The sequence below is a fragment of the Bacillus rossius genome, chromosome 11 (assembly GCF_032445375.1).
Source record: "Bacillus rossius redtenbacheri isolate Brsri chromosome 11, Brsri_v3, whole genome shotgun sequence".
Classification (NCBI taxonomy): domain Eukaryota; kingdom Metazoa; phylum Arthropoda; class Insecta; order Phasmatodea; family Bacillidae; genus Bacillus; species Bacillus rossius.
Window position 1 is genome coordinate 13337239 of NC_086338.1, and position 13346 is coordinate 13350584.

Sequence of the window (13346 nt, forward strand, 5' to 3'; positions counted from 1 at the left end):
ATGACTATAACCTCGCAGCCAGGACTCCTACAGACTGCCGCACTGCACAATCTGGCCTGTACTGCTGCTACCAGTGGAGGGGAGCTGAGCTACTGCCTGCGTCAACAGCCTGGCTCCCTGCACTCATCTCAGCCTCCTGCAGTATGGCGAGCAGTGTAGGTACAACACTATCACCTCGCAGCCAGGACTCCTACAGACTGCCGCGCTGCACAATCTGGCCTGTACTGCTGCTACCAGTGGAGGGGAGCTGAGCTACTGCCTACGTCAACAGGCTGGCTCCCTGCACTCATCTCAGCCTCCTGCAGTATGGCGAGCAGTGTAGGTACATGACTATAACCTCGCAGCCAGGACTCCTACAGACTGCCGCGCTGCACAATCTGGCCTGTACTGCTGCTACCAGTGGAGGGGAGCTGAGCTACTGCCTGCGTCAACAGCCTGGCTCCCTGCACTCATCTCAGCCTCCTGCAGTATGGCGAGCAGTGTAGGTACATGACTATCACCTCGCAGCCAGGACTCCTACAGACTGCCGCGCTGCACAATATGGCCTGTACTGCTGCTACCAGTGGAGGGGAGTTGAGGTACTGCCTGCGTCAACAGCCTGGCTCCCTGCACTCATCTCAGCCTCCTGCAGTATGGCGAGCAGTGTAGGTACATGACTATCACCTCGCAGCCAGGACTCCTACAGACTGCCGCGCTGCACAATCTGGCCTGTACTGCTGCTACCAGTGGAGGAGAGCTGAGCTACTGCCTGCGTCAACAGCCTGGCTCCCTGCACTCATCTCAGCCTCCTGCAGTATGGCGAGCAGTGTAGGTACATGACTATCACCTCGCAGCCAGGACTCCTACAGACTGCCGCGCTGCACAATCTGGCCTGTACTGCTGCTACCAGTGGAGGGGAGTTGAGGTACTGCCTGCGTCAACAGCCTGGCTCCCTGCACTCATCTCAGCCTCCTGCAGTATGGCGAGCAGTGTAGGTACATGACTATCACCTCGCAGCGAGGACTCCTACAGACTGCCGTGCTGCACAATCAGGCCTGTACTGCTGCTACCAGTGGAGGGGAGCGGAGCTACTGCCTGCGTCAACAGCCTGGCTCCCTGCACTCATCTCAGCCTCCTGCAGTATGGCGAGCAGTGTAGGTACATGACTATAACCTCGCAGCCAGGACTCCTACAGACTGCCGCGCTGCACAATCTGGCCTGTACTGCTGCTACCAGTGGAGGGGAGCTGAGCTACTGCCTGCGTCAACAGCCTGGCTCCCTGCTCTCATCTCAGCCTCCTGCAGTATGGCGAGCAGTGTAGGTACATGACTATCACCTCGCAGCCAGGACTCCTACAGACTGCCGCGCTGCACAATCTGGCCTGTACTGCTGCTACCAGTGGAGGGGAGTTGAGGTACTGCCTGCGTCAACAGCCTGGCTCCCTGCACTCATCTCAGCCTCCTGCAGTATGGCGAGCAGTGTAGGTACATGACTATCACCTCGCAGCCAGGACTCCTACAGACTGCCGCGCTGCACAATCTGGCCTGTACTGCTGCTACCAGTGGAGGAGAGCTGAGCTACTGCCTGCGTCAACAGCCTGGCTCCCTGCACTCATCTCAGCCACCTGCAGTATGGCGAGCAGTGTAGGTACATGACTATCACCTCGCAGCCAGGACTCCTACAGACTGCCGCGCTGCACAATCTGGCCTGTACTGCTGCTACCAGTGGAGGGGAGTTGAGGTACTGCCTGCGTCAACAGCCTGGCTCCCTGCACTCATCTCAGCCTCCTGCAGTATGGCGAGCAGTGTAGGTACATGACTATCACCTCGCAGCGAGGACTCCTACAGACTGCCGCGCTGCACAATCAGGCCTGTACTGCTGCTACCAGTGGAGGGGAGCTGAGCTACTGCCTGCGTCAACAGGCTGGCTCCCTGCACTCATCTCAGCCTCCTGCAGTATGGCGAGCAGTGTAGGTACATGACTATCACCTCGCAGCCAGGACTCCTACAGACTGCCGCGCTGCACAATCTGGCCTGTACTGCTGCTACCAGTGGAGGGGAGTTGAGGTACTGCCTGCGTCAACAGCCTGGCTCCCTGCACTCATCTCAGCCTCCTGCAGTATGGCGAGCAGTGTAGGTACATGACTATCAACTCGCAGCGAGGACTCCTATAGACTGCCGCGCTGCACAATCTGGCCTGTACTGCTGCTACCAGTGGAGGGGAGTTGAGGTACTGCCTGCGTCAACAGCCTGGCTCCCTGCACTCATCTCAGCCTCCTGCAGTATGGCGAGCAGTGTAGGTACATGACTATCACCTCGCAGCCAGGACTCCTATAGACTGCCGCGCTGCACAATCTGGCCTGTACTGCTGCTACTAGTGGAGGGGAGTTGAGGTACTGCCTGCGTCAACAGCCTGGCTCCCTGCACTCATCTCAGCCTCCTGCAGTATGGCGAGCAGTGTAGGTACGTGACTATCACCTCGCAGCGAGGACTCCTTTAGACTGCCGCGCTGCACAATCTGGCCTGTACTGCTGCTACCAGTGGAGGGGAGTTGAGGTACTGCCTGCGTACACAGCCTGGCTCCCTGCACTCATCTCAGCCTCCTGCAGTATGGCGAGCAGTGTAGGTACATGACTATCACCTCGCAGCCAGGTCTGCTATAGACTGCCGCGCTGGACAATCAGGCCTGTACTGCTGCTACCAGTGGAGGGGAGTTGAGGTACTGCCTGCGTCAACAGCCTGGCTCCCTGCACTCATCTCAGCCTCCTGCAGTATGGCGAGCAGTGTAGGTACATGACTATCACCTCGCAGCCAGGACTCCTACAGACTGCCGCGCTGCACAATCTGGCCTGTACTGCTGCTACCAGTGGAGGGGAGTTGAGGTACTGCCTGCGTACACAGCATGGCTCCCTGCACTCATCTCAGCCTCCTGCAGTATGGCGAGCAGTGTAGGTACATGACTATCACCTCGCAGCCAGGTCTGCTATAGACTGCCGCGCTGGACAATCAGGCCTGTACTGCTGCTACCAGAGGAGGGGAGTTGAGGTACTGCCTGCGTCAACAGCCTGGCTCCCTGCACTCATCTCAGCCTCCTGCAGTATGGCGAGCAGTGTAGGTACATGACTATCACCTCGTAGCGAGGACTCCTATAGACTGCCGCGCTGGACAATCAGGCCTGTACTGCTGCTACCAGTGGAGGGGAGTTGAGGTACTGCCTGCGTCAACAGCCTGTCTCCCTGCACTCATCTCAGCCTCCTGCAGTATGGCGAGCAGTGTAGGTAGATGACTATCCCCTCGCAGCGAGGACTCCTATAGACTGCCGCGCTGGACAATCAGGCCTGTACTGCTTCTACCAGTGGAGGGGAGTTGAGGTACTGCCTGCGTCAACAGCCTGGCTCCCTGCACTCATCTCAGCCTCCTGCAGTATGGCGAGCAGTGTAGGTACATGACTATCACCTCGCAGCGAGGACTCCTACAGACTGCCGCGCTGCACAATCTGGCCTGTACTGCTGCTACCAGTGGAGGGGAGTTGAGGTACTGCCTGCGTCAACAGCCTGGCTCCCTGCACTCATCTCAGCCTCTGCAGTATGGCGAGCAGTGTAGGTACATGACTATCCCCTCGCAGCGAGGACTCCTATAGACTGCCGCGCTGCACAATCTGGCCTGTACTGCTGCTACCAGTGAAGGGGTGTTGAGGTACTGCCTGCGTCAACAGCCTGGCTCCCTGCACTCATCTCAGCCTCCTGCAGTATGGCGAGCAGTGTAGGTACATGACTATCACCTCGCAGCGAGGACTCCTTTAGACTGCCGCGCTGCACAATCTGGCCTGTACTGCTGCTACCTAGTGGAGGGGAGTTGAGGAACTGCCTGCGTCAACAGCCTGGCTCCCTGCACTCATCTCAGCCTCCTGCAGTATGGCGAGCAGTGTAGGTACATGACTATCACCTCGCAGCGAGGACTCCTATAGACTGCCGCGCTGCACAATCTGGCCTGTACTGCTGCTACCAGTGGAGGGGAGTTGAGGTACTGCCTGCGTCAACAGCCTGGCTCCCTGCACTCATCTCAGCCTCCTGCAGTATGGCGAGCAGTGTAGGTACATGACTATCACCTCGCAGCGAGGACTCCTATAGACTGCCGCGCTGCACAATCTGGCCTGTACTGCTGCTACCAGTGGAGGGGAGTTGAGGTACTGCCTGCGTCAACAGCCTGGCTCCCTGCACTCATCTCAGCCTCCTGCAGTATGGCGAGCAGTGTAGGTACATGACTATCACCTCGCAGCGAGGACTCCTATAGACTGCCGCGCTGCACAATCTGTCCTGTACTGCTGCTACCAGTGGAGGGGAGCTGAGCTACTGCCCACGTCAACAGGCTGGCTCCCTGCACTAGCTCAGCCTCCTGCAGTATGGCGAGCAGTGTAGGTACATGACTATCACCTCGCAGCGAGGACTCCTATAGACTGCCGCGCTGCACAATCTGGCCTGTACTGCTGCTACCAGTGGAGGGGAGTTGAGGTACTGCCTGCGTCAACAGCCTGGCTGCCTGCACTCATCTCAGCCTCTGCAGTATGGCGAGCAGTGTAGGTACATGACTATCCCCTCGCAGCGAGGACTCCTATAGACTGCCGCGCTGCACAATCTGGCCTGTACTGCTGCTACCAGTGGAGGGGAGTTGAGGTACTGCCTGCGTCAACAGCCTGGCTCCCTGCACTCATCTCAGCCTCCTGCAGTATGGCGAGCAGTGTAGGTACATGACTATCACCTCGCAGCCAGGACTCCTACAGACTGCCGCGCTGCACAATCTGGCCTGTACTGCTGCTACCAGTGGAGGGGAGTTGAGGTACTGCCTGAGTCAACAGCCTGGCTCCCTGCACTCATCTCTGCCTCCTGCAGTATGGCGAGCAGTGTAGGTACATGACTATCACCTCGCAGCCAGGACTCCTATAGACTGCCGCGCTGGACAATCAGGCCTGTACTGCTGCTACCAGTGGAGGTGAGCTGAGCTTCTGCCTGCGTCAACAGGCTGGCTCCCTGCACTCATCTCAGCCTCCTGCAGTGTGTGAGCAGTGTAGGTACATGACTATCACCTCCAGCGAAGACTCCTACAGACTGCCGCGCTGGACAATCAGGCCTGTACTGCTGCTACCAGTGGAGGGGAGCTGAGCTACTGCGTGCGTCAACAGGCTGGCTCCCTGCACTCATCTCAGCCTCCTGCAGTATGGCGAGCAGTGTAGGTACATGACTATCACCTCGCAACGAGGACTCCTACAGACTGCCGCGCTGCACAATCAGGCCTGTACTGCTGCTACCAGTGGAGGGTAGCTGAGCTACTGCCCGCGTCAACAGGCTGGCTCCCTGCTCTCATCTCAGCCTCCTGCAGTATGGCGAGCAGTGTAGGTACATGACTATCACCTCGCAGCGAGGACTCCTACAGACTGCCGCGCTGGACAATCAGGCCTGTACTGCTGCTACCAGTGGAGGGGAGCTGAGCTACTGCCCACGTCAACAGGCTGGATCCCTGCACTAGCTCAGCCTCCTGCAGTATGGCGAGCAGTGTAGGTACATGACTATCACCTCGCAGCGAGGACTCCTACAGACTGCCGCGCTGCACAATCAGGCCTGTACTGCTGGTACCAGTGGAGGGGAGCTGAGCTACTGCCTGCGTCAACAGGCTGGCTCCCTGCACTAGCTCAGCCTCCTGCAGTATGGCGAGCAGTGTAGGTACATGACTATCACCTCGCAGCGAGGACTCCTACAGACTGCCGCGCTGCACAATCAGGCCTGTACTGCTGCTACCAGTGGAGGGGAGTTGAGGTACTGCCTGCGTCAACAGCCTGGCTCCCTGCACTCATCTCAGCCTCCTGCAGTATGGCGAGCAGTGTAGGTACATGACTATCACCTCGCAGCCAGGACTCCTATAGACTGCCGCGCTGCACAATCTGGCCTGTACTGCTGCTACTAGTGGAGGGGAGTTGAGGTACTGCCTGCGTCAACAGCCTGGCTCCCTGCACTCATCTCAGCCTCCTGCAGTATGGCGAGCAGTGTAGGTACGTGACTATCACCTCGCAGCGAGGACTCCTTTAGACTGCCGCGCTGCACAATCTGGCCTGTACTGCTGCTACCAGTGGAGGGGAGTTGAGGTACTGCCTGCGTACACAGCCTGGCTCCCTGCACTCATCTCAGCCTCCTGCAGTATGGCGAGCAGTGTAGGTACATGACTATCACCTCGCAGCCAGGTCTGCTATAGACTGCCGCGCTGGACAATCAGGCCTGTACTGCTGCTACCAGTGGAGGGGAGTTGAGGTACTGCCTGCGTCAACAGCCTGGCTCCCTGCACTCATCTCAGCCTCCTGCAGTATGGCGAGCAGTGTAGGTACATGACTATCACCTCGCAGCCAGGACTCCTACAGACTGCCGCGCTGCACAATCAGGCCTGTACTGCTGCTACCAGTGGAGGGGAGTTGAGGTACTGCCTGCGTACACAGAATGGCTCCCTGCACTCATCTCAGCCTCCTGCAGTATGGCGAGCAGTGTAGGTACATGACTATCACCTCGCAGCCAGGTCTGCTATAGACTGCCGCGCTGGACAATCAGGCCTGTACTGCTGCTACCAGTGGAGGGGAGTTGAGGTACTGCCTGCGTCAACAGCCTGGCTCCCTGCACTCATCTCAGCCTCCTGCAGTATGGCGAGCAGTGTAGGTACATGACTATCACCTCGCAGCGAGGACTCCTATAGACTGCCGCGCTGGACAATCAGGCCTGTACTGCTGCTACCAGTGGAGGGGAGTTGAGGTACTGCCTGCGTCAACAGCCTGTCTCCCTGCACTCATCTCAGCCTCCTGCAGTATGGCGAGCAGTGTAGGTAGATGACTATCCCCTCGCAGCGAGGACTCCTATAGACTGCCGCGCTGGACAATCAGGCCTGTACTGCTTCTACCAGTGGAGGGGAGTTGAGGTACTGCCTGCGTCAACAGCCTGGCTCCATGCACTCATCTCAGCCTCCTGCAGTATGGCGAGCAGTGTAGGTACATGACTATCACCTCGCAGCGAGGACTCCTACAGACTGCCGCGCTGCACAATCTGGCCTGTACTGCTGCTACCAGTGGAGGGGAGTTGAGGTACTGCCTGCGTCAACAGCCTGGCTCCCTGCACTCATCTCAGCCTCTGCAGTATGGCGAGCAGTGTAGGTACATGACTATCCCCTCGCAGCGAGGACTCCTATAGACTGCCGCGCTGCACAATCTGGACTGTACTGCTGCTACCAGTGAAGGGGTGTTGAGGTACTGCCTGCGTCAACAGCCTGGCTCCCTGCACTCATCTCAGCCTCCTGCAGTATGGCGAGCAGTGTAGGTACATGACTATCACCTCGCAGCGAGGACTCCTTTAGACTGCCGCACTGCACAATCTGGCCTGTACTTCTGCTACCTAGTGGAGGGGAGTTGAGGAACTGCCTGCGTCAACAGCGTGGCTCCCTGCACTCATCTCAGCCTCCTGCAGTATGGCGAGCAGTGTAGGTACATGACTATCACCTCGCAGCGAGGACTCCTATAGACTGCCGCGCTGCACAATCTGGCCTGTACTGCTGCTACCAGTGGAGGGGAGTTGAGGTACTGCCTAAGTCAACAGCCTGGCTCCCTGCACTCATCTCAGCCTCCTGCAGTATGGCGAGCAGTGTAGGTACATGACTATCACCTCGCAGCGAGGACTCCTATAGACTGCCGCGCTGCACAATCTGGCCTGTACAGCTGCTACCAGTGGAGGGGAGTTGAGGTACTGCCTGCGTCAACAGCCTGGCTCCATGCACTCATCTCAGCCTCCTGCAGTATGGCGAGCAGTGTAGGTACATGACTATCACCTCGCAGCGAGGACTCCTATAGACTGCCGCGCTGCACAATCTGGCCTGTACTGCTGCTACCAGTGGAGGGGAGTTGAGGTACTGCCTGCGTCAACAGCCTGGCTGCCTGCACTCATCTCAGCCTCTGCAGTATGGCGAGCAGTGTAGGTACATGACTATCCCCTCGCAGCGAGGACTCCTATACACTGCCGCGCTGCACAATCTGGCCTGTACTGCTGCTACCAGTGGAGGGGAGTTGAGGTACTGCCTGCGTCAACAGCCTGGCTCCCTGCACTCATCTCAGCCTCCTGCAGTATGGCGAGCAGTGTAGGTACATGACTATCACCTCGCAGCCAGGACTCCTACAGACTGCCGCGCTGCACAATCTGGCCTGTACTGCTGCTACCAGTGGAGGGGAGTTGAGGTACTGCCTGCGTCAACAGCCTGGCTCCCTGCACTCATCTCTGCCTCCTGCAGTATGGCGAGCAGTGTAGGTACATGACTATCACCTCGCAGCCAGGACTCCTATAGACTGCCGCGCTGGACAATCAGGCCTGTACTGCTGCTACCAGTGGAGGGGAGCTGAGCTACTGCCTGCGTCAACAGGCTGGCTCCCTGCACTCATCTCAGCCTCCTGCAGTGTGGCGAGCAGTGTAGGTACATGACTATCACCTCCAGCGAAGACTCCTACAGACTGCCGCGCTGGACAATCAGGCCTGTACTGCTGCTACCAGTGGAGGGGAGCTGAGCTACTGCCTGCGTCAACAGGCTGGCTCCCTGCACTCATCTCAGCCTCCTGCAGTATGGCGAGCAGTGTAGGTACATGACTATCACCTCGCAACGAGGACTCCTACAGACTGCCGCGCTGCACAATCAGGCCTGTACTGCTGCTACCAGTGGAGGGTAGCTGAGCTACTGCCCGCGTCAACAGGCTGGCTCCCTGCTCTCATCTCAGCCTCCTGCAGTATGGCGAGCAGTGTAGGTACATGACTATCACCTCGCAGCGAGGACTCCTACAGACTGCCGCGCTGGACAATCAGGCCTGTACTGCTGCTACCAGTGGAGGGGAGCTGAGCTACTGCCTGCGTCAACAGGCTGGCTCCCTGCACTCATCTCAGCCTCCTGCAGTGTGGCGAGCAGTGTAGGTACATGACTATCACCTCCAGCGAAGACTCCTACAGACTGCCGCGCTGGACAATCAGGCCTGTACTGCTGCTACCAGTGGAGGGGAGCTGAGCTACTGCCTGCGTCAACAGGCTGGCTCCCTGCACTCATCTCAGCCTCCTGCAGTATGGCGAGCAGTGTAGGTACATGACTATCACCTCGCAACGAGGACTCCTACAGACTGCCGCGCTGCACAATCAGGCCTGTACTGCTGCTACCAGTGGAGGGGAGCTGAGCTACTGCCCACGTCAACAGGCTGGCTCCCTGCACTAGCTCAGCCTCCTGCAGTATGGCGAGCAGTGTAGGTACATGACTATCACCTCGCAGCGAGGACTCCTACAGACTGCCGCGCTGCACAATCAGGCCTGTACTGCTGGTACCAGTGGAGGGGAGCTGAGCTACTGCCTGCGTCAACAGGCTGGCTCCCTGCACTAGCTCAGCCTCCTGCAGTATGGCGAGCAGTGTAGGTACATGACTATCACCTCGCAGCGAGGACTCCTACAGACTGCCGCGCTGCACAATCAGGCCTGTACTGCTGCTACCAGTGGAGGGGAGCTGAGCTACTGCCTGCGTCAACAGGCTGGCTCCCTGCTCTCATCTCAGCCTCCTGCAGTATGGCGAGCAGTGTAGGTACATGGCTATCCCCTCGCAGCGAGGACTCCTACAGACTGCCGCGCTGGAAAATCAGGCCTGTACTGCTGCTACCAGTGGAGGGGAGCTGAGTTACTGCCCGCGTCAACAGGCTGGCTCCCTGCACTAGCTCAGCCTCCTGCAGTATGAGGAGCAGTGTAGGTACATGACTATCACCTCGCAGCGAGGACTCCTACAGACTGCCGCGCTGCACAATCAGGCCTGTACTGCTGCTACCAGTGGAGGGGAGCTGAGCTACTGCCTGCGTCAACAGGCTGGCTCTTTGCACTAGCTCAGCCTCCTGCAGTATGAGGAGCAGTGTAGGTACATGACTATCCCCTCGCAGCGAGGACTCCTACAGACTGCCGCGCTGCACAATCAGGCCTGTATTGCTGCTACCAGTGGAGGGGAGCTGAGCTACTGCCTGCGTCAACAGGCTGGCTCCCTGCACTAGCTCAGCCTCCTGCAGTATGAGGAGCAGTGTAGGTACATGACTATCCCCTCGCAGCGAGGACTCCTACAGACTGCCGCGCTGCACAATCAGGCCTGTACTGCTGCTACCAGTGGAGGGGAGCTGAGCTACTGCCCGCGTCAACAGGCTGGCTCCCTGCACTAGCTCAGCCTCCTGCAGTATGGCGAGCAGTGTAGGTACATGACTATCACCTCGCAGCGAGGACTCCTACAGACTGCCGCGCTGCACAATCAGGCCTGTACTGCTGCTACCAGTGGAGGGGAGCTGAGCTACTGCCTGCGTCAACAGGCTGGCTCCCTGCACTAGCTCAGCCTCCTGCAGTATGAGGAGCAGTGTAGGTACATGACTATCCCCTCGCAGCGAGGTCTCCTACAGACTGCCGCGCTGCACAATCAGGCCTGTACTGCTGCTACCAGTGGAGGGGAGCTGAGCTACTGCCTGCGTCAACAGGCTGGCTCCCTGCACTAGCTCAGCCTCCTGCAGTATGAGGAGCAGTGTAGGTACATGACTATCCCCTCGCAGCGAGGACTCCTACAGACTGCCGCGCTGCACAATCAGGCCTGTATTGCTGCTACCAGTGGAGGGGAGCTGAGCTACTGCCCGCGTCACCAGGCTGGCTCCCTGCACTAGCACAGCCTCTTGCAGTATGGCAAGCAGTGTAGGTACATGACTATCACCTCGCAGCGAAGACTCCTACAGACTGCCGCGCTGTACAATCAGGCCTGTACTGCTGCTACCAGTGGAGGGGAGCTGAGCTACTGCCTGCGTCAACAGGCTGGCTCCCTGCACTAGCTCAGCCTCCTGCAGTATGAAGAGCAGTGTAGGTACATGACTATCCCCTCGCAGCGAGGACTCCTACAGACTGCCGCGCTGCACAATCAGGCCTGTACTGCTGCTACCAGTGGAGGGGAGCTGAGCTACTGCCTGCGTCAACAGGCTGGCTCCCTGCACTAGCTCAGCCTCCTGCAGTATGAGGAGCAGTGTAGGTACATGACTATCCCCTCGCAGCGAGGACTCCTACAGACTGCCGCGCTGCACAATCAGGCCTGTACTGCTGCTACCAGTGGAGGGGAGCTGAGCTACTGCCTGCGTCACCAGGCTGGCTCCCTGCACTAGCTCAGCCTCTTGCAGTATGGCAAGCAGTGTAGGTACATGACTATCACCTCGCAGCGAGGACTCCTACAGACTGCCGCGCTGCACAATCAAGCCTGTACTGCTGCTACCAGTGGAGGGGAGCTGAGCTACTGCCTGCGTCAACAGGCTGGCTCCCTGCACTAGCTCAGCCTCTTGCAGTATGGCAAGCAGTGTAGGTACATGACTATCACCTCGCTGCGAAGACTCCTACAGACTGCCGCGCTGTACAATCAGGCCTGTACTGCTGCTACCAGTGGAGGGGAGTTGAGGTACTGCCTGCGTCACCAGGCTGGCTCCCTGCACTAGCTCAGCCTCATGCAGTATGGCGAGCAGTGTAGGTACATGACTATCACCTCGCAGCGAGGACTCCTACAGACTGCCGCGCTGGACAATCAGGCCTGTACTGCTGCTACCAGTGGAGGGGAGCTGAGCTACTGCTTGCGTCAACAGGCTGGCTCCCTGCACTCATCTCAGCCTCCTGCAGTATGGCGAGCAGTGTAGGTACATGGCTATCACCTCGCAACGAGGACTCCTACCGACTGCCGCGCTAGACAATCAGGCCTGTACTGCTGCTACCAGTAAAGGGGAGCTGAGCTACTGCCTGCGTCAACAGGCTGGCTCCCTGCACTAGCTCAGCCTCCTGCAGTATGAGGAGCAGTGTAGGTACATGACTATCCCCTCGCAGCGAGGACTCCTACAGACTGCCGCGGTCCACAATCAGGCCTGTACTGCTGCTACCAGTGGAGGGGAGCTGAGCTACTGCCCGCGTCACCAGGCTGGCTCCCTGCACTAGCTAAGCCTCCTGCAGTATGGCGAGCAGTGTAGGTACATGACTATCCCCTCGCAGCGAAGACTCCTACAGACTGCCGCGCTGCACAATCAGGCCTGTACTGCTGCTACCAGTGGAGGGGAGCTGAGGTACTGCCTGCGTCAACAGGCTGGCTCCCTGCACTAGCTCAGCCTCCTGCAGTATGGCGAGCAGTGTAGGTACATGACTATCACCTCGCAGCGAGGACTCCTACAGACTGCCGCGCTGGACAATCAGGCCTGTACTGCTGCTACCAGTGGAGGGGAGCTGAGCTACTGCTTGCGTCAACAGGCTGGCTCCCTGCACTCATCTCAGCCTCCTGCAGTATGGCGAGCAGTGTAGGTACATGGCTATCACCTCGCAACGAGGACTCCTACCGACTGCCGCGCTGCACAATCTGGCCTGTACTGCTGCTACCAGTAAAGGGGAGCTGAGCTACTGCCTGCGTCAACAGGCTGGCTCCCTGCACTAGCTCAGCCTCCTGCAGTATGAGGAGCAGTGTAGGTACATGACTATCCCCTCGCAGCGAGGACTCCTACAGACTGCCGCGCTGCACAATCAGGCCTGTACTGCTGCTACCAGTGGAGGGGAGCTGATCTACTGCCCGCGTCACCAGGCTGGCTCCCTGCACTAGCTCAGCCTCCTGCAGTATGGCGAGCAGTGTAGGTACATGACTATCCCCTCGCAGCGAGGACTCCTACAGACTGCCGCGCTGCACAATCAGGCCTGTACTGCTGCTACCAGTGGAGGGGAGCTGAGGTACTGCCTGCGTCACCAGGCTGGCTCCCTGCACTAGCTCAGCCTCCTGCAGTATGGCGAGCAGTGTAGGTACATGACTATCCCCTCGCAGCGAGGACTCCTACAGACTGCCGCGCTGGACAATCAGGCCTGTACTGCTGCTACCAGTGGAGGGGAGCTGAGCTACTGCCTGCGTCAACAGGCTGGCTCCCTGCACTAGCTCAGCCTCGTGCAGTATGGCGAGCAGTGTAGGTACATGACTATCCCCTCGTAGCAAGGACTCCTACAGACTGCCGCGCTGCACAATCAGGCCTGTACTGCTGCTACCAGTGGAGGGGAGCTGAGCTACTGCCTGCGTCAACAGGCTGGCTCCCTGCACTAGCTCAGCCTCCTGCAGTATGGCGAGCAGTGTAGGTACATGACTATCCCCTCGCAGCTAGGACTCCTACAGACTGCCGCGCTGGACAATCAGGCCTGTACTGCTGCTACCAGTGGAGGGGAGCTGAGCTTCTGCCTGCGTCAACAGGCTGGCTCCCTGCACAAGCTCAGCCTCCTGCAGTATGGCGAGCAGTGTAGGTACATGACTATCCCC

General features: G+C 58.8%; 1 protein-coding gene across 1 annotated transcript in view; it reads left to right on the forward strand.

Annotated features, from left to right (window-relative positions):
- LOC134536654 (ras-related and estrogen-regulated growth inhibitor) overlaps positions 1-13346 on the forward strand; it is a 325681-nt gene that overhangs the window by 83307 nt on the left and 229028 nt on the right. The gene's annotated exons all lie outside the window — the stretch shown is intronic.